At 39.6% G+C, this 25,070-nt stretch overlaps 1 protein-coding gene across 3 annotated transcripts in view; it reads left to right on the forward strand.

Annotated features, from left to right (window-relative positions):
• LOC138736912 (neuroendocrine convertase 1-like) overlaps positions 1–25,070 on the forward strand; it is a 430,075-nt gene that overhangs the window by 135,785 nt on the left and 269,220 nt on the right. The gene's annotated exons all lie outside the window — the stretch shown is intronic.

The raw sequence follows: 25,070 nt of genomic DNA on the forward strand, positions 1-25,070 counted from the left end.
TATAGAGTACCTGTATTGCTATTCCTCATAGGCTGCATAAATTGCATTTAATTAAAAAAAACTCCCTCGTATGTTGTTTGCTTTTCTGATATGTTCTTTGTTCTTAAAAATGTGCTGGCCAAAGTGAACAATAGAACTGACTCCAATACTTGCAACTTGGTGGTTTGAGTTTCTTCATAAAGCATTACCTTATCAAAATTGCTTTTACTAAGCTCCAGTGAAGGCAACAATAGGTCAAATTTTATAAATGACTAATTTTGCATTTATTACAACAAGGTAATTACTAATATAAAATTACTCTGGTAGAGAACATTGCTTTTATCTTCATATTGAGTTCAAAGTTGCTGTCTCACTAGCTTCGGAATTATTGGAGGCATTTTCTGTGAACAAATGTAACAGAGAAATGCATGGATATTTGAGAAATAGAGTGCCTCTTTTGGTTGTTAGATTTCCTGCTTTATTAGGAAATAGCGTTCCATTTTGTGTAATTTCTTCAGTACACAAGTGGGATAATTGATTTGGTCAAATTAAATTTATAGATATGTTCCATTACTAGTTTCATAAATTCACTGCATAACTTTAATTTGTTAATGGAAACAGATCACCTGGCTGTGCTCTTCCTTCCTGCTTTCAAACAGAAACTAAAGAGAGCAGAATTGGTAGTGAAGACTAGAGAGATGATCTGGGGAGTCTGAAAAGCAGCTTTTTGATTGTCTGGAGATGGTGGACTGGATTTATAGGCTTATTGTGGAACCTATTAAAGGTTCTATCATTACTCCATCCCACTTGGCGGAGAATATCCCATATAGGGACCTCGGCCCTATTGGCAGTCCAGGTTGACGCTGCACTTGTTGAGTGGGACCCAAACTGAGTAATATCCACTCCAGCCACTCTTATGAACTCCTGCAGTCATCTGGCCAACATCTGGGAGGTAGCCTGCTGATCCGGTTTTTTATAACATGTAAAAAAGGTATTTCTCATTTAGCCTAATTTGTTTTGTACATACAAAGTATCTTTTTAAACAATCCAACACACATAACCATATGCATACAATGAGAATTTTGTCCCAATTCTCCCTTGCTTATTATGTTTCAGAATCTCTGTAACTTGAATGCTTACACAGTCCTCCTCCCATCGGATATAGTCCATATGAATGTGAGACAAAGCTTGTACCCTCTGGACTGATGTCAAGGCCACTAACATGATCAACCTATGGGACAGGCTATGCAAATCCAAACTGGAACTTGGCGAAAATAGTCTTAAATAGTCCAAAACAATCTTTATGTTCCAAATTTCTTTAAATCTAGGAACTGGAGGACACAAATAAAACACTCCTTTCATGAATCTTTTGATCAGAGGGTGGTTCATCATCTCATGCTCAGAGTACTGGAGCAGCAAGAAAGCAGCCAGTGTGCTCTTAGCTGTATTCACCGCACTGTAGCTGGCCCCCTGCACGTAAAACATTTCAGTTAGGAAACTCAATGCACCTCTGATAGAGGCACAATGCTTTTTCCATTTCCCCACATAGGAGGCATACTGTTTTTGTGCAGACTCTCTCCAAGATGCCCACAGAATGTCCAGAGTTCTAGGCTGGAGAGCGTTTGTATCGATCCTCGCTCTCTGATCCTGCAACCTAACAAACTTAAGTGAGACAATGGATGAGGTGCCTTTGACACTGATTGGATTAGCAGACCTTTGTTTTTTGTGAATACTAACAGACTCCCCACATAAGTCTTAGGAGTACGGGGAACCAACATTGGGAAGGGCAATTTGACACTACTAGCAATCCCATGGTCCCATCCTCCTGTATCTTATTCGGGCATTTCACCATCAAGACGAACTGGGAGATTGCATAAAAGTTATATTTAGCCCAATCTCAGGTAAAGGCATCAATGGCCTTCGCTTGAGGATCCAGCAGCCAGGACACATACCTCGGAACCTGTGCATTCAGCCGGGATGCAAACAAATCTATCTCTGGCATGCCGAAGGTGTCTTCTACCAGTTTAGAGTGTTTCTTCCCCAGAGTCCACTCAGTGCTATCATTGAATTTCCTGGATATCAGGTCCACCTGGGTGTTTATCTGACCCGGCAGGTAGGTGGCTGTAACCCAAATATTTCTTTGAATGCACCAGTGCCAAGTCTCAATGGCTAGCTTGTTACAGGAGGCAGATTTGAGACCTCCCATATTATTGAGAGAGGCTACTACTGAAATGTTTTTCAACCTCAGCAATACATGAATGTCACCTTCCCTTGCACAGAAAGACTTTAGTGCTAATAAGCCCGCCAGCATTTCCAAATAATTAATGCCTGATTTGAGGCCTCCCTGAGTGCTCTATCCGTCCATCTGCCTCCAGCAGAGACCTTTAAATTTGTGGCTCTGCAACCTTCACCACTAGCTTCTGACCCGATGACCAGGTCCACCTTTCACCTCAATCGTCGTGTAAGCCAGTGAAATATTGTTGATCCACCGTGCAAGATTGGATCTGGCCTCTCTGATTAATCTCATGGGCCTCTCAAAATATCCCTTAGCTGCCTTGAGAGCTGAGGAATTTTAACCTCTTGGTAGGCACCAGCACTAATTTCTTGGGGTGTTTAAGAGACCCCAAATGGCTTAATAATCTTGAGGTGGCTCCTACTGCCCTTTTTGTTTCCTCGAGTGATCTACCAACAATAAACGAAGCATCTGGGTAACCCATTACCATGTGCCCCTCTTTCCTGAGTCTTGCAAACACCGGCTTCAGTAACTTGGTCAATGCCCTGGGCACCAAGCTCAACCCATTCAGCAAAACCTTTTACTGCCATAGTTCTCCCTTCCAGGTAAATTTCAAGAATTTCCTGCATTGCAGGCAGATCAGTATGCGTCTTGCAAATCTATCGAGGCCACGTAATAGCCCTTTACATAACAGTGGCATCACAGAATATATGTTATCCATTTTTTGTTTTTTTAAATAAATAAAAAATTCTTACATCAGGAATCATATCAATAACAACATTCACAAATGATCATTTATACAGTGACGTTTCTTCTTTTTTCCCCCTTTCATCCCTCCCCCCTCCCCAGTCCCTTCAAAAACCAATAAATAATAAAACACATAAAACAAAGAAATAACAAAAAGTAAAGAAGTCATATCATCCACTTTTATATATTTAAATCTTATCGAGCTCATAATCATGTCATTTTAAGAGATGGAGGTCTGTGATCGGCATTCTCTAACATTTTATGTAAGGTTCCCAAATTTGTTCGAATGATGTATATTTGTCTTTCAGATTGTATGTAATTTTTCCTAATGGAATACACTTGTTCATTTCTGTACCACTGTTGTACTTTAAGGCTTGTTTCCATTTTCCAAGTTGTCATAATACACTTTCTTGCTACTGCCACCACTATCATAATAAATCTTATTTGGGCTCTGTCTAATTTTAGTCCTAATTTTTTGTCTCTTATATTATTTAACAGAAATTAAAAAAAAATGTTTTGATATATTTTTGTGATTTTGTTTAATATTAGGTTTAGATCTTCCCAGAAAGTTTTCACTTTTGTACGTGTCCAAATTGCATGTAATGTTGTTCCAGTCTCTTGTTTACAGTGGAAGCATCAATTCGATGCTGTTGCGTCCCACTCTTTTAATTTCTGAGGAGAAATATATAATCTATGTAGCCAGTTATATTGTATCATACTTAATCTAGTATTTATTGTGTTATTCCTATACATAGCTCCTCCCATGTTTCGTTCTTTATCTCTATGCTTAAATCTTTTTTCCAAGTTTGTTTCGGTTTATACTTTGTTTCATCCTCTTCCTTATATTGTAGTTTGATGTACATGTTGGTTACAATTTTTTTAACTATCATTGCGTCTGTGATTAAATATTCATTGTTGCTACTTTCTGGTCATCTCAAGCTATTTCCCAATTTATTTTTGAAATAATTTTTCAACTGGTAATATTTAAATATTGTACTTTGTGTTATTCCATATTTATCTTTTAATTGTTCAAATGTTAATAAATTATTTCCCAAAAAGCAATCTTCTATTTTCATGATTCCTTTTCTAGCCTATTCCTTGAAAGATAAATTATCTATTGTAAAGGGGTTTTGGGTCAATAACAGTTTTGGTACACCTGTAAGAAAAAAAAGATAAATGATCAAATACACTTTTGTTAAGATCCGATAGATCCAGTGCCACCACTTCTTTTGGGTCATGTAAAGATGCTTGATAGAAACTCATGTTTTTCATGGCTACAAAATTCAATAACATTTTTCTTTTTTAATGCCGTGATCTTGGCATGTACAGCCTCTGCCAGTTGCAGTCTGTGTATGTATGTATATAAACCCTTCCTTTTCGGAGGGGGTTTCTGGAGATAAAATTCAATTTTATAGCCCTTCACTGTCTACCAAATGGAAGCATCAATAGTAATATTACACCAACTACCATAGAATAGCATTAATCAACCACCAACTATTAAACTGTTGTAATGATCAAATGCACTCAACTGTTTTTGCCTAGCGTTCACTTCCTTGGCCTGCCTTGTCTGTGGACTGGTGCACTCTGGGCTCATCTCCGTGAAGTACTTTGAGTGGGAAAATTCTGCTGCCACTGCCTCCATGGAGGGCATAGCTCTAAAAAAGACCTGCTGGCTGTTGCTGCGTGGAGCTGGAAACAGCCTCAGATAACCCACTTAAATTTCCCCGCATTCCTGTGACAGGGGTGAAACATAACAGATTCTCTTGCCTGTGCACTTGAACCTCTGACCACACCAGCCGCTGCCCTCTGCTGCTCATTCTAATCTTTCACCTGTTTGATGAGATCGTCACCAAATAGAAATTTCATTCCAGGGTTAGATGGTCTGCACAAATGATTGTATCTTAAATTTAGGTTGGACTTAATCAGCTCCTTCCTGAAGGCATTAAATTCATAGTTTGCATGGAATAACAGCCCCAAAGCCTCTTGTTGGGTCTCTGATAAATCATGTGAGAGCGTTTGTGTGAATGCAGAGATACCTTTTACCAGTGGCCCCTGTAGTCTTTGCAATTTCACGAATTTTGGCTTTGTGGGAACGTTCAAATTATCCCATATTGCAGAGTTTACCTTGGGCACCTCCAACAGGGGACAGTTTACAGGGCAGAGGGACTTCTTGATGGATTCTTCTTGTACCGTCTCCTGAAAATTAATCCCACAATGTCATCCTCTAGTGGCTGGCCCATACCTTTCGGTATGCAAACTTTGCAGCAATCACCGGTATATGGCTCTCATCCTGGCTGGCCTGAGTAGTGTATGGGGATTTGGGTGCCTCGGCCTCCATTACCGGCCCTTCATCGTCATCCCATGTATAATCATAAAGGTCCTCCCCCTGCCCTAAGGGTATTGGAAATTTAATCACCATGGCTATCACCAGTCCTTCCAATTTATCTAGACGACTTACAATTTCATCACTGGTTGAGGGCTCTGCTCCCTGGCTAGCCTTACTCTCGGACCCCGATTGAGTGGGTGCCCTTCATGCAGAGATCACACCCTTCCTCAGGCTTTTTCTGTGCTGGCAGTTATTCTTGCCCATCAAGCAGGTGGCTTCGCTACCTGATTCATTAGGTTTAAATTAGGTCCTACCTTTTTAAACCTTCACTGCCGCATGATGTACTGAGGTCTAATCACCTCACGTGGTGGTATAACGATATCACTGCCTGTTTTTTTGAGACCCCGACTTCCACTAAGCCAGGTCTCTGTCACCTGATCCCACCCCCAGTGGAAGTAGATCAGTATCGCTGCTATCGATTTCAGACCCCAACTTCAGTGAAGCTAGGGCACTGCAGCCAGCCTTGGGCCCCACCTTCAGCGAAGTTAGGCCACTGCCACTTGATCCCACCCCTAGTTGAGGTAGAATGACCTTGTTGCTCCTCAGCTGGGTCTTTGTGCCCCGGCAAGCCCGCTGGATTTTTGGTGCTGTCAAAATGCTACAGGGACTCTTCTTGAGGTCCCTCATCGGGACATGGGAACCTCTCGGCAGTCATCCCGGACATTTTCCTATACACCTCCACCTCCAGAGGGCTACATCAGGGCTTCCCCTCATCAGGATCCAGGAACCTCCTATCCTGGAAAATTTTCTGCTCAACTCCTTCTCCGGAGGGCTTGTTTGGTGGTTTGATTCCATTTGTGGATCGCTCCTCTGCGATCTTACACTGATTTAGCACTTTTTCGCTCACCATGCGAAAAACGTGAGCTGCTCTTCGCAAGTCAACGGATGGGATCTCATGTTGGCGAACCAACGTACATTGCGAAGAATAATAGCCTGTTATAGTGCTGTATGTCTACATTTAAAAATAAAAATAAAAAACTGCCCATATGTATGTTGTACAATGTGTATGACAATAAACTCATGGGGGGTAGGGGGTTAATTCAGTTAAATAGTTCAGAAAGTGCCATCCTAGAATTTGCGAGAAAAGATTGGATTTCCCCTTTCAAGGTTAATGAACTATGGAATAGAAGTGTATGTCAGCTTGATCACAGAAGAACTGAAGTCTCTTGTACACTTTGCCTCATTTTTATGAGGTCCAGTAGATGAACCATTAGTCATGCTCATAACCAAACAATCTTTCCAAAAAGAGAAACACAAAAGCTGCAGATACTGGAATCTTGAGCAGACCAAGAAATGCTGGTGAAACTCAACAGGTCAAGCAGAATCAGTGTGTCAAAATAGTCACAATGTTTTGGGTCTGGACCCTTTTTCAATAGTAGAGGGAAGGGGGTGTGATATTGTGTCTATAAAGGAGAAAAGAAGCTAATGGAGGGGCCAAGAGAGGAAAGAAGCTGTGAATCTAATAACAGAAAATCTCCCCTTCTGCCCTTTCATCTGTGTTCTTCCGCCAGCTTTGTAGACATAATATCACCCCCCTTCCCTTTAGTCTGCTTGACCCATCGAGTACCTCCAACTTCTCTTTGTTTGCTCAAGTTCCAGTATCTGAACTTTTTTTTGTTTCATGTGTCCTAAAAGCTACTTTATCCCCCTGTCTCTCCAGAATCTGAAGACAGATTCCTATGCATGTTTGTCAGATGGACAAATAACCACCCATAAGCCTCACTCATTACAACTAATAAGTTTATTAGTTTATTAAAGAGATATTAGACACCTCTTTCACTACTGACAGAAACCTAGGAGTCTGCTCGTCTGCTTACATAAGATGAAGGAAAAGTTGCTGTTATTGTTTTATAAAATAATATCTGATTTTTTAAAAAAATGGCAACCTATATTTTAATTAACCTACTGTGGGTTTGTTGATTAGCTGTATTCATGGTGGATATTAGATTTTTAAAAAAAATTTGTTTGAGGGCAATAGAAATGGATGAAACTTATTAAATATCAAAAGTAGGTCACAAAATACTAAAATGAAGAAAGAATGGGACTTGAAATGATGGTGTGATTCTTGAGTGTGAATTCTGAATGTATTTCTGCTACGCTTTTTGTTGACACTTTTTTCTTGATTATTTTGTAGAGGTTAATGTAATTGATAGATTTAGTGTTATTAGTATCCACAGATAGGACACTTAATGATTTAGCAATGCTCTGGTCAGATTATAATTGTCGGCCTCCTTTATTATGTGCACAATGTGAAAGAAAAAAACTTGAAATATCACTGCCAACTATTGCAGATAGAGGAAAGTGTAGTGGCTACTTCGGTATAGCTATTAAAATAATACACAAACACCAGATTAGTCAACACAAGACTGTTTTATTTAGACTTTACAGGCTTCTTTTATGTATCTCATGTCCCGAGCTCCACAGGACAGGGTGGGACATCATTATGAATTTGCTGCCTATCCACGCGACCAGCAGGTTTAAATTAAGCGCAATGAGCGTCCCACACCTGCTGGCAGGAAACTCCGTAAACCAAAATGCTGTTACTCGGCATGCAGCAGCGCGTGTGTGGTCCATTAAATGGGTGAGTACCCAGCTGTCTGTCTTATGGCTCCGCGTGCCCACCGAAGAACCACACTGGCGATGGTTTGCAATACCGCGTTGTGCGCCCACTCAGCCCACTACACGGCTGCTACAAAGGAATAATTTTCTCCCCTCTATGCTCTGATACTCAGATTTTAAACATAACCTGGGTTAATATTGTTTTTATTATATAGTGATGTCGCTTAAATTCCTGGAGCCAGGTCTGTTGCTTCACATCAGAATTGGAATTTATTGTCACAAAATTCATTGATTTGTGGCAGCATTATTGTGCATTACAGGTGCAAAACTGGTATAAATTACATTTTGTAAATCGCTACTTCAAATAATAAATAAACTCGTGCAAAAGAAGAGAAAAAAGTGAGGTAATGTCTATTCAGAAATCTGACGGCAGAGAGCAAGAAGCTATGTTTGTACCATTGGGAGTTCATCTTCAGGCTCCTTGTACCTCCTCCTTGATGGTAGCACTGACAACAGTGCATGGCCTGGTGGTGAGGGTCCTTTTTTGAAACCGCCTCATGTAATGTCCTTAATCGAGTGAAGACTAATGTCCATAATGACAGTGGCCGTGCTCATCTTGGTTGCCTTTTCTTGTCCTGTACATTGGCACCACCATTCCAGACAGTGATGCCACCAGTCAGATGCTCCCCATAGTAAACATGTGTAAATTTGCAAGTCTTGGTATTATATAAAATACACCCTAACTTTCAGTGAAACTTACACAATGTTATTGCACTGAGGAAGACCATTACTTCACCAGTGTATTTACAGCAGGAGGAAATATAAAGTGAAGCAGCAGATGGCATAATGTCTAGTGATAACAAATGAGGAATATTATGATATTTGAACACAAAAACTATTTTCTCTGTACTGGTTCCCTTGTTTCCACCAATATTATCTTTATTAGAAAGAACTCATTCACTTCATGTTTATCTGCACAAGGCTTTAACTGTAATTAAATATTTAACTTTAGCAACAAAATATATCAGAAATTATATGAGCAAAATTACTTATATTTTCACTTGTTTTTCAATCTGCAAGCATGGGGCTAGTTTAATTTTACACTGAATGAGATCAGATCGCATCCTATCTTCAATTAACTGGGAAGATGCATTTTTAAATTCTGATATTAATATGGTATATTAACTCATAAAATTTAAATCCAATCAGGCAAGGATCCATGCAGGGAGCATCAATTTGTAAATTCTACTCCACTTTATATTATCTATTTTTTGCCTTTGTTCATGAGCGAATATAAATTGGCACAATCCCATAAAAACCCAGACAATAAGAGAAACAATTTGCCATATTTCTCAATGAATCTGCTTTACAGTTCAATTAGATTATGAATTACCTTGGGGTGCAACCTGTGATCAATGTCAGATCTTTTAAAATATAGGCAGTGAAGCAGTCTCCCTTTTATCGTTGCAGTTTATTCAAGAGTATCTGAAATGAATCCTCATCAAATTTTTGGACTCTTCATTGGCTCATTCTGAAAAGTACCTATTTGCTTCTCTATTCTTGAAAATACAGAGTACCATAACATTTCACATAAATCTTCTATTATTCTCTGTGATAGTTTACCCAGTTTTTCAAATGTTTACATGCTACCTGGTGGTCTACACCTCAGATTCTGAGTTTTGCTGACATAAGATTTCTGAATAGGTGAATTTAAATCTTTAGTCAGTGCCCTTTGCCCAGGGTAGAAGAATCATAAACAAGAGGACATAAATTTGTCAAGAGAGGGGAAAAATTGAAAATAGACCTGAGGGTTACCTTATTCTCCAACGGGTTTCTGGGTATTTGGAAAGAATAGCTAGAGGATGTGATAGAGGTAAGGATAATTGTAACATTTAAAAGTAATTCAGTCAGGTGCATGGATAGGAAAGGTTTAGAGGGATATGGGCTGTGCAGGCAAATGCGACTAACTTGGTCAGCAAGGACAAGTTGGGCTGAAGGGCCTGTTTCCCTGATTTAGAATGAAATGACTCTATTACTCTTTGTAATCCTTCCAAGTTACAGTAATTCAACAGTGACCCTAGAATTTATTTTATGGCAGTACACACAACACACACACACACATATAAATGTGTGTATGTGTGTGTATATGTATATATATATATATATGTGGTTCAAATAATCTCAATAACTGTAATATAACTTAAATAATGTGCCGTGTTACTGTGCTGCTCATATAAACATTTCAATTTTGTTGGTACTGTCCTCAGTATTGTATTGTATTATATACATTTTAATTAATATTACAAGAATAAATCCAGATGTACAATACATAACTTGAAATTTTTGAGTGAATAAATATACAAGGATAGGCAATTAAGTTTTCATACAATTATTTGGTCAGGATATTCTTCTTTAAGTTCATTTATTAATAAGTCATTAGATTTTCTCTTTAAAATAAGATCCTTTTTATAGATGTGAACACAGTAGCAAATTGAAATTTTACCTGCTTTTTATGGATAATGTCTTTTGCCCTCAGGCAGGCAGAGAACAATTCAATATTCTCACATCTGAAAAAAAAAACAGGCCTAAAAATCAAAACCCTTCTAACCAGTAATGTAGAAAATGCTAAGACCTGCTTTTGGTTAGATATAAAATATATGTTTACATCATTGGAGAAGCCAAACATCGCAATCAATGGACATGATTCTAGATTGATCCCAAAAATGGCTGAAAATGTTCTGAAAATAGCTGTCCAATATTCTGCTAAATTGGGTCAAAAACAAAAGGTATGTATCTAAGATGCTTCAAATCATTTACATTTGTCACACAATGAGTTGATATATAGGTAGATTCGAGTGAGCTTAACTTTAGAAAAATATACACCACTTTAAATTGAATCAAACTCTGCCTAGCGCAGAGATGAGTCATGGATAGGAGCCAAAACTGAAATCGAATCTTCTTTGAACTAGACATATTAAGATAATTATCCCATTCAGTTTTAATCCTAATTAAAGTGACTGTTTTTAAATTCAATATTTTATATGACAGGACATTTATGTACAAATTGTAATTCAAAAAGTTCATCTATGAAATTTGGATCTGGAAGTTTAGAACAAATAAAAGGTCTAATTTGATAATATCTAAAAAAGTGTCTGTTTAGCACATTAAGTTTCATCGTCAGTTGTAAAGATGCAAAATTTTGTTGGGTAAAAAGATCTTTAAAAGTTTTAATTCCTAGAGTATTCCATTCTTCATTGTTTGCATCTAAAATGGTTGGTTGGAATAAATGATTGCGTCGACTAGGAGTAGAAAATATAAATCCCATAATTCCAAAAAAATCATAAGATGACTCAAAATCTTCAATCTATGTTCATTATCAATATTTTTGTTAGTTTTGGCATAGGTGACCCAATACTGTCCATAAGAAAGTATTCTTAAGGGATTTCAATTCTGTTTGCATCCAATTGGGGCAGTCATCTCTATTATCAAACTGTAAGATCAGTAACATATTTCTTATGTTCATTGCCCAATAATAAAATCTAAAATTAGGTAATGACTGTCATCCATCATTTCTTATGTTCGGGGGATAACTTTTACTTATTCTTGGTTTCTTTGCTTGCCATATGTATGACATAATAGATAATTCCAATGTGTCAAATAAAGATTTAGAAATAAAAATTGGTAATGATTGAAATACACAGGTTTTAGCATTTTCTACATTCCTGGCTAAAGAAAAATATTGCTTGAAAGAAGACTTTCCAGCCACCGATAGACAATGGTTACTGGATATTATGTCCTTTATAAGTTTGGGGAAAAAAAAATCAGACATAATGTGAGGAAGATTAAGATCTCTTTTGATAAGACTTGAAATCCATTTATAGCTTACTTTCATAATTGGAATGATCAAGTTGCGGGGATGCAGTAAATGGGCGTGTCTCCTCAGATCTCCGGAGGCCATTGCTCAATTTCTGCTTGAATACCAATTTCAACCTTGATTGGTGGATGCGGTTAGATCTTTATAATAAACTTTTTTTTTCTCCTTTTTTTCCTTTTCCTTTCCTTTTTTTGATATTCATTATACATTTAGATTGGAATATGAGTCCATGTATTATTATTTTTATATGATATGATACCAATCCAAATGTATATTACATTTAATTTATATGACTTACAATGTATGGCTGTATGGTAAAACACAATAAAAATAAATTTAAAAGAAAAATCAAAACCCTTCTACCAATGGAAATATATCTCAGCAGATGCTGTTCATGCTTGGTTCCGATATTAATTGGATGGGTGTGGGGAGTTATTTAAATCTGACTGCTTGTGGGGAGGCATGTTAAACATGAGACCTGTTATTATGTATGGATGCATGAATGTCCTCCCTTCACCTACATTTTAGATGGTGGGATTATGAATGACGTCACTTCTCAACCAAGTGTCTACAGTTTTCTGGCTCTCTTTGGATAAAAGTGTCTGAATTTTGAAGTCTTGTATGAAAACATTTGCACTTCCACCTGACAACAGATCTGAAGCTCATGGGCTCACCTTTTTCTCCATGTTGCTAGGCAAAATGGAAGCCAGTGCTAAAATGTGTTCATGGTAATGAAAATCCTTCTTTCTTGTCATCCTCTGATAACCTGACCCATCATCAAGGTGGGTTGATCTCCATCTTGCAATTGATGCACAGATGGAGACATAAACAGTTTGAAAAGTGGGGAGATTCCTTTCATATAATAGTGTTCTCAAATCAATGAATGATTGGATGAAGTGGAAGTTCACATTAATTTGTCATCCCATTGAACAAGTACACCCAACAAAACTGCATTCTCTGGTCCTCAGTGCAACACACTGCAAACACACATACAGACATGAGATACATACAAACAATACATTGATATAAAAATACGTACATATAAATATTAACTTAAATAAATATTATTAATTAAATAGTTGTCATAGAGGGTATATATGAGCAGTTCATTTGTCATTCAGTAGTAGAACCTAGTAGTTTGGCTCTGATACTCCTGTATCTCTTTCCAGACAGTAGCAACTGGAAGATGATGTGTGCCGGGTGGTGGGGGTATTCATTGATTTAAGAGCCCTCTTTAGATCACAATCCCAGTAAATCCCATCGATGAGGGAGGGATGGAGACCCCAGTGATCCTCTCTGCTGCTCTATGGTCTTATGGATCGACTCCAATCTGATGCTCTGCAGCAACCGCACCACACTGTGATGTAACCGGCCAGAATGTTCTCAATAGAGCTCCTGTAGAATGTGGACAAAATGGAATCCAGTAGCCTTGTCTGGTTGGTACAAGAGCAACAGAAAAGTGTTGCAGCTAAACATAACCTCTGCTAGGTTTTAATTGCGTTGTATTTGAAAATGTTTTTGATGATAACTAAGAGGAATAAGTTCATTTGCTTTTCCCCCCAGTTTTGAACAAATACCTTCCAGAGTCTGTCCAATAATTTCTGGTTCGTGCATTCCACCAGTTCCAGGAAGCATCTAAGTTTGTGAGAAGTAGGTAGATTATGAAGAGTAAGTAAGGATGAACTTACTCAAGAAATTGGTTATGTTTGTGTACGTTATTTATGCACATGGCAGATATGTTGCCTCTGGTAGATTGTAGTGGTAATAATTTCCGGCTGAATTGACACTGATCTGGAAATGAGCCACATCTGTGTACAATTCACTTCAACACGGCTGAAATTTTCACAGCATTGCCTGCATATCTCATGACATCAGAGGTTAAATTGAAGCACCACAGACCATTTTACCACATGAAATTTGCTAAGTAATTTCATGTTGTAATTAATCCGTGCCATGGGAACAATAAATGGATTCAAAATGTTTCATCGGTGCAGCCAAGGAAAATAAGAAAGTTTCATTTACTGTTATATTGTAGCTCAGAATAATTTCTGATGTTTTGGATATCAATTATTCCAAAGAACACTGCATTAACAATGACGTACATTGGCGGTGCTACATTTCAACACTATGATATGTACATAATTTAAAATAATACCATGCTTGAATGAATCTGTAACAACTACATATAGACTGTAGTTCTGTTGAATTTGCTTTAGAATTATTCAGGAAAGTACAAGTTACCTTATTTCTCTGGGTGAAGGAATCTTTTGCTTCATTTTCTGGTCTAACTATCAATATGAAATGGAAATTAGTGAGAAAGTTATGAACAAGGGAACACAGTTTCTTTCCAACAAAAGCTATCAGGCTTTTGAGCCTCCCTTTGTCAGATTAATCAAGGACTGCACTGATTCAACAAAAAGATTGTCGACACGATTACCCAAATTTTATTTGTACTAGAATAACTGTGAGTATTTTTTATCTATCTACTATTTTTGCATTTTTTTTTCTTCTTAATTATGCAGTAGTTTTTCCATAGTTATTTTTGCAAAGTGCCTCTTCAGCTGTAGCAAGAAAGAATTTTGATCCATTTGTACATAGTGCAATGTATATGACAATAAACTCATTATTACAGCTACAAAATAAATTGAGGTGCAGAGAAGCTTCTCTGGTGGTAGCCATTCAAAAGGAAGACATGGTCATAGTTTACCGTATCCAGTATTTTTTTTTCTTTGGCTTGGCTTCGCGGACGAAGATTTATGGAGGGGGTAAAAAGTCCACGTCAGCTGCAGGCTCGTTTGTGGCTGACAAGTCCGATGCGGGACAGGCAGACACGATTGCAGCGGTTGCAAGGGAAAATTGGTTGGTTGGGGTTGGGTGTTGGGTTTTTCCTCCTTTGCCTTTTGTCAGTGAGGTGGGCTCTGCGGTCTTCTTCAAAGGAGGTTGCTGCCCGCCAAACTGTGAGGCGCCAAGATGCACGGTTTGAGGCGTTATCAGCCCACTGGCGGTGGTCAATGTGGCAGGAACCAAGAGATTTCTTTAGGCAGTCCTTGTACCTTTTCTTTGGTGCACCTCTGTCACGGTGGCCAGTGGAGAGCTCGCCATATAATACGATCTTGGGAAGGCGATGGTCCTCCATTCTGGAGACGTGACCCATCCAGCGCAGCTGGATCTTCAGCAGCGTGGACTCGATGCTGTCGACCTCTGCCATCTCGAGTACTTCGACGTTAGGGGTGTAAGCGCTCCAATGGATGTTGAGGATGGAGCGGAGACAACGCTGGTGGAAGCATTCTAGGAGCCGTAGGTGGTGCCGGTAGAGGACCCATGATTCGGAGCCGAACAGGAGTGTGGGTATGACAACGGCTCTGTATACGCTTATCTTTGTGAGGTTTTTCAGTTGGTTGTTTTTCCAGACTCTTTTGTGTAGTCTTCCAAAGGCGCTATTTGCCTTGGCGAGTCTGTTGTCTATCTCATTGTCGATCCTTGCATCTGATGAAATGGTGCAGCCGAGATAGGTAAACTGGTTGACCGTTTTGAGTTTTGTGTGCCCGATGGAGATGTGGGGGGGCTGGTAGTCATGGTGGGGAGCTGGCTGATGGAGGACCTCAGTTTTCTTCAGGCTGACTTCCAGGCCAAACATTTTGGCAGTTTCCGCAAAGCAGGACGTCAAGCGCTGAAGAGCTGGCTCTGAATGGGCAACTAAAGCGGCATCATCTGCAAAGAGTAGTTCACGGACAAGTTTCTCTTGTGTCTTGGTGTGAGCTTGCAGGCGCCTCAGATTGAAGAGACTGCCATCCGTGCGGTACCGGATGTAAACAGCGTCTTCATTGTTGGGGTCTTTCATGGCTTGGTTCAGCATCATGCTGAAGAAGATTGAAAAGAGGGTTGGTGCGAGAACACAGCCTTGCTTCACGCCATTGTTAATGGAGAAGGGTTCAGAGAGCTCATTGAAAGGTTCAGAGAGCTCATTACTATATATATAAATATATATATATATATATAAAACACACACCGTGTTTACATTTTTTTTTGCAATACCATTTAATTTAAACAGTATTGCAAAAACAGCAAATACAAACACACTGTGTACTGTGTATGTATGTATGTATGTATGTATGTCTATATCTATATCCTATATTTATGTTGTAATCTATGACCATGTCCTCCTTTGGAATGGTCACGCTAGATGGCATTGAATCTCTGAAATTCTCTGTGCCTGAGTCTGATGGAGGCCAGATTATTAGATTTAATTAAGATGGAAATAGATAAATATTTAAAAGATTGAGGAATTTAGGATCATGGGGAACTGGAACAGAGGAGTCCTGCATCGATCACCCAAGAGCATTTAATGGCTCTGGGCCTGTTCTCACTGTAGTTTACAAGGATGGGAGTGGGACCTAAACATTCTAAATGTTGAAAGGTCCAGTAGAGTGGATATGGAGAAGATGTTTCCAGTAATGTGAGAGTCTAAGCCAGAGAACACAGCCTCAGAGTAAAAGGGCACCCCTTTAGAACAGAGATAAGGAGAAATTCATTCTGTCAGAGGGTTGTGAATCTGTGGAATTCATTGCCATATATGGCTGTGGAGGTTAAGTTATTGAGTACATTTAAATCAAAGTTTGATAAGTTCTTGATTAGTAAGGGCATCAAAGGTTATGGGGAGAAGGCAGGAGAATGGAGGAAAAATACCTCAGCCATGATTCAAATGGCAGAAGAAACTTGGCAGACAGAATGGCCTAATTCTGCTCATAGATCTTATAGTATATTGAATGGTGGGGCAAGTTTGAAGGGCCTGTTGGTAGCTACTCCTGCTTCTCTGATGTTCTTGTATGCTTATAAAATCATTTCATTGCAAGATGCTACAGCAAAAAAGATTGCTGGTGAAAGGGAAACCCATTCATTTAATAAAGAAAGAATGTAAATGATTATGCAGCAGGACATTCATTGTGTTGCCATTTGGTTTACAAGAAAATGAAAAACACAAAACACTCAATGTTATATTTGGGTATTATAAAGTAGAGATTGCTTTCCTCTCCCATGGTGGAATCTGCTGCAGGTGTGTTATAAAATGATTTATATTCTTTCTTGGACAAAAGATAATCAACGTAAAGTCAGAGCACCCTGGAGAAAGTGGCGCAGTATGATAGCACTGAGCCTGAGCTCTTGTAAAGCAATGGAATTACGAGGACTGTTCTTCAGCAATTCATCATCCTTCGCCAAGGTACATATGTTACTGAGTTAAATAGAGTGTACTGCTCTCGGAGGGGGATGAAGATATGGTTGGTAGTTATTACAAACTTGAACTGAAATTATTGTCCGTTACAGAATTTGCCTGTTTTCCTGCTTTGAACAGCAGACGAGACCCTTTCGTTGTTTACAATCCTACTGTACCTCACCTCAATTGACAAACTGAATCTAATTCAGATTTCCACATTAAAAACATATGTCTAGATTTATCATTATGCTGATGCCTCTTTAGTCTTGGTTTTAATGTAAACTATTACAACAACAAAAAAAATAATGCTGCTTGTTGAAATTTCAAGTGCATTTTTATCATAATTTTTCTCAACAAATTGAACTTAGTGAATGGGAGGGTTTTGAGATCAGTTGTGGTAAACTGTGAAATGGGAAGAAAGTTTGCATTGATGGATTAATTCTGCTGGTTTTAGAGTCCGTTATGTGGAGCCTTCATTAGAGGGTTTCCTCAGTGGTATTGCAGATAGAATCTCACTTTGTCGACCTACCTCTTTGTCTCTTAAATAAACCTACTGACAAAGCTTTTGGTTTTGTATCAATGTGTGACTCATTGCAATTTTCCTATTGTCACAATCACTCCCTAGGAGATGCAAGATTGCTGGCTCTCGACTCAGCACTGGATCACCTCAAAAACAACAATTCATACATACGGCTGTTCTTTATAGATGACAGCTCGGTTTTCACTATCATTATTCTCTTAGTGCTGGTCAAGAAGCTACAAACTCTAGGCCTCTGTACCTCCTCTGCAACTGGACCCTTAACTTTCTTATTGGAAGGCTGCAGTCAGTGGTAATTGGAAACGTCTCTTCCTCACTGATCATCAACACAGGCACACACAAAGGTGTGTGCTTAGTCCACTGCTCTACTCTCTATACACCCATGACCATGTGACCAGGCAAAATTCCAATGCCTTCAACAAGTTTGCTGATGACACCACAGTTCTTGCCAGAATCACAAATAGCAATGAGGAAGCGTAGAGGAGGAAGATACAGCAGGTCGTTGAATGGTTTAACGACAACAACCTTGTGCTCAATGTCAGCAAAACCAAGGAGATGATTGTGGACATCAGATGGAAGTCAGGGGAACATAACCCAGTCCTCATCAAGGGCTCAGTAGTGGAAAGGGTCAAGAACTTCAAATTCCTGGGTATTAACATCTCCAAGGATCTGTCCTGGAGCCTCCATGTTGATGCAATCACAAAGAAGTCTTGCCAGTGGCTTAACTCTGTGAGGTGTCTGAGGTAGTTGGGTATATCACCGAAGACTCTCATGTACAATGGAGAGCATTCTGGCTGTTGCATCACTCTCAGGACAAGAATGAACTCCAGAGGGCTGTTAACTTGGCCTGTGACATCAGAGGCACCAGACTTCACTTCATTGAGGACAGCTACATGAAGTGGTCTTAAAAAAAAGTAGCCTCTATCCTTAAAGACCCCCACCACCCAGGCCACTCTGCTGCCATCAGGGAAAAGGTACAGGAGCCTAAAGACGAGCACTCTGCGGCACAAGGACAGCTTCTTCCCCGCTGCCATCAGATTCCTGAATAATCAATGAACCAAAGACACTGCCTTCCTTCTCATGCATATTATTGTCATTAAGGTCATAAAATGGTTATAATATTTATGTTTACACTATGATGCTGCAGCAAAACAGCGAATTTCATGACTTGTTCATGACAATAAATCCTGTTTCTGAAGTCTCCAAACTTCATGTTGTTATTTTTTTGAATGTAAAAGTTTAAAAATTTTATTCCCAGCATGGTCAAAATGGATTCCAGCCATTTAAACCCGTGCCATCCAATTACATCCAAATGAACCTACAACCCCATGCTGGCCAACCAGGTGACCTCTCTGAGAAGCATCCTTAAGCTTTTTTTTAAAACCACCTGAAGGCTCTATATAACATTGTTCCCCAAGATGATATTGATTGTGAGAAAATGATAAGAACCATCATGTTGTACAAGATTTCAGGACAAATGGAGCTCTACCTCTTGTTAGAATATTTTCAGTGGAAAGGATGACGTAAGAATAACATAAACCAACAGCTCAAATAGGGAGCCACGATATTGGACTGAATATCTGAAGAAATCTTGGTTTGGAATTGGAGTAAAAGCTTATGCCATGAAGAGGTGTTAAGTTTTTGCTCTCTCCTTAGGTAGAGCTCAACTCAAAGGATCAACCATGGGCTCATTTGAGATAAGAAGGCTGGTGATCCTCAATAGAAACAGTTTTGGAGATGCTGTCTTCCTGCTGACAAATTTAGAGAAAATAGTCCTCTGTCCCAGCTGCCCCATTCCCCCTATCTTTATTGGGGGGTGGGGGGCAGAGAATCTCTCAGTAGCAATAATTCATGCAAATATTAAAGAAAGATGACTATAATTATATTATTTCAGTTCTGAGTTGGAAAATGCAGTTTTAATACGTGAGTTGGAATCTCTTTGGTATGATGGTGGCAGCAGATTGGATAATTCTTTGACAGATCCTGGATAAGTACTTGAAGTGAAAAAGAAGGGTTGTTGGGGAAAAAATGTGAGAGGATGATTGTTTTTTATTTTATTCTAAGAAAATAGTCTCCTTTGAGTTTGTGTTTTCTTGATATGACCATGTACTATCATCTGATTTAATGAAAAAGACATTTAAAAAAAAACCTAATTTTACATGGGAACACTGCCAGGAATGTTCTATTATTTTCTCCTCAATCATAGGCGTTGAAGAAAAAGTGAACTTAATTTGCAGGGGCTTGGGAATGTAACAAAGAAATCCTGTGTGCACGGTTGAGGGATAGACAGGGTGGAAGGAACATTCATTCTTAACCAGGTTGCTGATGTGCAAAGTGGAAAGATTCCTCAACCTTTTTCTTCCAACTCACACACCACTTTAAGTAATCTCTATGTCATTGGTGCTCTGTGATTAGTAAGAGGTGGCTTAAGGTGGTCTGTGAGTGGGAATGGAAGGTTGAGAGCCATTGCTCTAGACCCAATTGTTAACAAAATATTTTGCTTGAGAAAAATTGTCATTGGCCATTTCCTTTGGAGTGATGAAACCGTGCACATAACCAGTCAATGAGGCATGATTAAAACAGTGGTTTTCAAATTTATTTCTTTTCACCCACAACCCACCTTAATCAATCCCTGATTAATCACAAAGCACCTGTGGCATAGGGAATACTTAAAGTGGTATGTGAGTTGGAAGAAAAAGGTTGGGAACCACTGATTTAAAGGAATTAAGCCATGTAATGGGCCTTTACTCAATCAAATAACTAGCTCTTTCTTAATTATTATTTAAAGGCAGTTTGGCCAAGAAAATAAACCGGGAAATTTAACTGTTTCTTATTCTGTATGAATCATGGAGAGAAACGAAATGCACAGAAAAAGAATTAGGTGTTGCATTAGCTTTGTAGGCATTATGAAGTCCAGATTTATATTTCTTTCTAAAGACCTTTATCACTGTTATTATAATTTTAAAAAAGAAATTAGCACGGTAAGGTTACTGGTTTTATTGTGGATCCCAGTTGGGTGCTGATATTACAAGAGGCTATTCGCAGATTTGATTTTTTTTTCCTGATCTCTAAAATTATTTTTTTGTACACGATGGTGCTACCCACTGAGTAGGAGAAATGTTCTCTTCAAGAATGTAGCAATCTCATTGGCCAGGCATTGCCTTTTTCTCATGCCTGTTGCTATCAGGTGTCAGTACAAGGAGATTCCTGTTGCTCAGCACCAATGGAAGCATCAAGCTAGCTGAACAACAATCACCTCAAAGAATACCTCTGGCAGCAAACCTAATTTGTAGCACAGGAAGAGGCCTCAGGGTTCCTGGTCTTCATGTCAGCTGAAAATGAAACTGCTTGGCTTTGTCCTGCTTTCCATTTAGAGCTATGGCCTTTTGGATTATGGCTGTCAAGTGCTCATCCAAGTAATATTTCAAATATGCAGAAGGTTTCTGCCTCTCCCACCCTTTTAATTATGAACATTGGCTATTTTTTCAGTTGCACTAAAATTCTAACGCTGATTAAGTCCAAGTTAATGATCTTGCTGAAAATGGGAGAGGTCCATACCTTGATAACAATAACATAACATAACAATTACAGCACGGAAACAGGCCATTAGGCCCTTCTAGTCTGCACCGACTAGGACAAAAGCTTGGTTATTATTTTTGCTATATAAAGTACATCATTTGACCTGCTGATTTGCTCTAGCATTGTATTTTTATTTCACATTCACCATATCTGGGCCTCAGAAATGTGAAAATCAATTAAGACTTCCCATTCCAAAAACAACTATTCCAAGCTACAAAGTATAGTTATTCTTCTTCAGCAATTGACACTGTGCTCATAAATTCCCTTTGTCTCCTCTCTAGCATTATCACTTCTGGTTGTGGGATGGTGACCATAACTATTTTGTGACACTTTAGGCTGGATCGGCTATCTTTTATGTCATTTTGGCACAACCTTCTGATTACAACATTATAGTTTTATAATACAGAATCAGGCCCATCAATCAAACTTGTTCATGCAGACCCCATTTCTCTTTGTTTAGCCCATATCTCTCTAACCCTTTTAGATCTACATGCCTGTCCAAACATCTTTGAATGTTATAATTATCTCCAGCTCTACCACTTGCTCTGGCAGCTTGTTACATGTACCTACTGCCATCTGTGAGGAAAAAGGTGCCTCCCAAGTCCCATCTTAATCTATGCTCTGAAGTTTGAGGTTCCTTTACCCCAGGAGGGGAAAAAAAAAGACTATGGCTTGAGCAATAAAATATTCATCTTAATCACTTAACTGTCCTGCAATGTTGTATTCCAGGATCCCTCTTTTCTATTACACTCATAGTGTGTGGCCTTGTACCTAGAACTAGATTCCATTTGTCAATTAAACAGTTAATTAACATATTCCCACAACCGAGAACTTTCTTCTACTCTGCCAAACTTGATATCTTTTGCAAATGTGTTGACCTTAGTCCTATATTTAGTCCTTATAAATAAATCTTTTCTTCCTTGGCCCTAATTTTTAGTTATGTGACAATTTGCCCACAGTAGGCCGTTAAAAACTGATTTAGCTCTCAAAAAAACCACAGCTAAACTTTGGGGATATATTAAATTGTGATTAGTTCATCAAAAGCATTAAATCATAGAAAACCAAGTAATTTCAACGTAATTGTATCGATGAAGACAGCCAACAGGATCGGCTGAGAGGGTGTGGTGGGTCATTTGCAGCAATTTCCATATTCTTTCTGAAATAGATGGAGATGATTCAGCCTATCTGCTCTATGTTGACACAAAGGGCTATCCCAGTTATCCACTAATTGAACCTCTAAGCTATTCTCTCTGCATTCACATCCCACTGACATAAGGGGACACCTATAATGACCAATGAATCTATCAAAACTGCACCCGATAGAAAGGCATGTGGTTAATGGAAGGAAGTGTAAACTCCATACATAAAGCACCGAAGGTCAGGATCTAACCTGGGTCTATTCCTTTCATAATTTTAAATACCTCTATCAAATCCCCTCTTAACCTTTTACACTCCAATTAATAAAGTTCCAGTCTACCCCATCTTTCTTCGTATTCAGGATACTGCAATCCAGGCAACATCTTTGTAAACCTTCTTTGCACCTTACTTCCTGTAACTTGGAGGATAAAACTGCACTCAATACTCCAAACTTGGCCTCACCAATGCCTTAAACAATCTCAACATCACCTCCCAGCTCCTATATTCTATAAAGGCCAGCATACCAAAAGCCTTCTTCACCACCCTATCTACATGGGAATCTACCTTCAAGGAACGCTGAACCGTTATTCCCTCTGTTCCTCTGCTTTCCTCAATGCCCTCTACACTGTCCCCATCACAAACTCCCAAGGTTAGACAGAATGAATCTCCCCATACACTGTCCCATCACACACTCCCAGGGTTAGACAGAATGAATCTCCCCGTACACTGTCTGATCACACACTCCCAGGGTTAGACAGAATGAATCTCCCCGTACACTGTCCGATCACACACTCCCAGGGTTAGACAACAGTGAATCTACCCATACACTGTCTGATCACACATTCCCAGCATTAGACAGAATTAATTTCCCCATACACTGACCGATCACACACTCCCAGCGTTAGACAGAATGAATCTCCCCGTACACTATCCGATCACGCACTCCCAGCCTTCTTGCACATTTAATATGTTCTGAGGCCTTTGGTCACTGGCAGGTTAAGTGACTGGATAACTTTGGGGAGATGGAAGAAAGGAGGAGTTGTCATAGTGAGAGAGGGGCAATGTCTGATGCATATTGAAGATAAAATAGTAGTTTATGAGTTATTGGGTAAGTATCTAGGTTGAGATGCTGTTGAGATTTGGTTAGGATTAGGATCAGAGTTTATACACTACAAGATTGATTTTATAACTTTCGAGCTGCAAAATAAACAATAGGTGCTGAAGTAGCCCAATTGGCCCATCGAGCCACCACTACCATTCATTTAGATCATGGCTGATCTTCCACTATCAGTACCCTGTTCCTGCATTCTCCCATAACCTTTAATTCCTCTGTCCACAAGAACCTTAACTAGCTCCCTCTTGAACTTATTCAGAGAATCCACCTCTACCATTCTCTACAGCAAAGCATTCCACAGACCAACAACTCTTTGGTTTAAAATAATCATCTCTCTCCTTGTAACTCGGAGACTTGTGAAGAGCACCAACACACTTTTATAAACTGACAACTAATGGCCAGTATTTACAGAGTGAATCTGGGGTATGGCGGTAAAACAGGGTTTATATCAGGATCGACAGGTGCAGAGCCAAGAGGAGGGGTCTAATCTACATACAGACAGTGAATTCCAGTTCACTGCATTCACCCCTTCCTTTAGAAAAGAACTTGTGAGCGAAAACAGAGACCACATTCAGAAAAAGAAATTACAGTTGTTATTTACAAGTTGAGTCTGTCTGGGGGCCTGGTTATTCAGGTCAAATGCCTTAATACTGGTGGGCTTTGCTCTTCCAGAACATCCTGCACTTCCTGTGGGTTGTGGGGCTCTTGGGTCCCAGGTCCAACGGTAGCTCCGTTGGAACCACGTCATCTGGAAGCCTGCGCAGGGAGTTTGGATGTTCCAGGCCTATTGTGGGTGTCAGGACCTCAGTTCCTGAATGTGCCTGATTTCTGATGGAGACCGTGTCCTCCCTGCATCCAGGTATGCCACATAGGCATACATCGGGTTTGCGTGCAGTAGGGTCGACCAGCGGGTCTCTTTTGCTTCTCCTCGCATGCTTTTTCAGCAGGACTGGTCCTGGTGTTGTTAGCCAGGCTGGAAGAGTGACCCCCCCCCCCCCCCCCGATGTGGATTTCCTCAGGAATGTAAACATTAGCTCATGAGGAGTCACATTGGTCACGGTGCAGAGAAGCGACCTTATGGAGTGGAGTGCGGTGAGCAGAACTCTTCCCAGTCTGGAAGGCCTTTAGACTGGAGCTAGCTTTACAGCCTTCCAGACCATTGCATTCTCCTTTTCAATTTGTCAGTTTCCTTGGGGGTTGTAGTTAGTCGTCCTGCTCAAGACGATTCCTCTTAAGAGCAGGTACTGGTGTAGTTCTTCACTCATAGTCAGTGAGCCTTGGTCGCTATGAATATAGCTGGGATACCCGAACATGGGAAAATGGAGCACAGAGTTCTGATGTCTGTGGTGGTGGAGGTATCTGAAAAGGGATAGTGGAGGGATAGTGAATAGAAAACACAAGTACTCATCGATAACACTAAGAAAGTACACATTTCCGTAAGTGGAGGGAAGGGGCCCCTTGAAGTAGGCGATGAGTTGTTGAAGATGTGGGAAGCTTTTATCAGGGGCACTTTGTCAGGGTGGTAGAAGTGCGGTTTGTACTCAGCGTAGACCTGGCTTGACCTGATCATCTCCCTGATGCCTTTGATAGAGAAGGGCAGGTTGCGTGCCTTGACAAAGTTGGCCATGCGGGTGATGCCCAGGTGGCAGAGTTCATTGTGATTGACCCTAACTGACTGGTTAGGGCAGCAGCACAGCTTCCTCAGGATAGGG

The sequence above is a fragment of the Narcine bancroftii genome, chromosome 6 (genome assembly GCF_036971445.1).
Source record: "Narcine bancroftii isolate sNarBan1 chromosome 6, sNarBan1.hap1, whole genome shotgun sequence".
NCBI lineage: Eukaryota > Metazoa > Chordata > Chondrichthyes > Torpediniformes > Narcinidae > Narcine > Narcine bancroftii.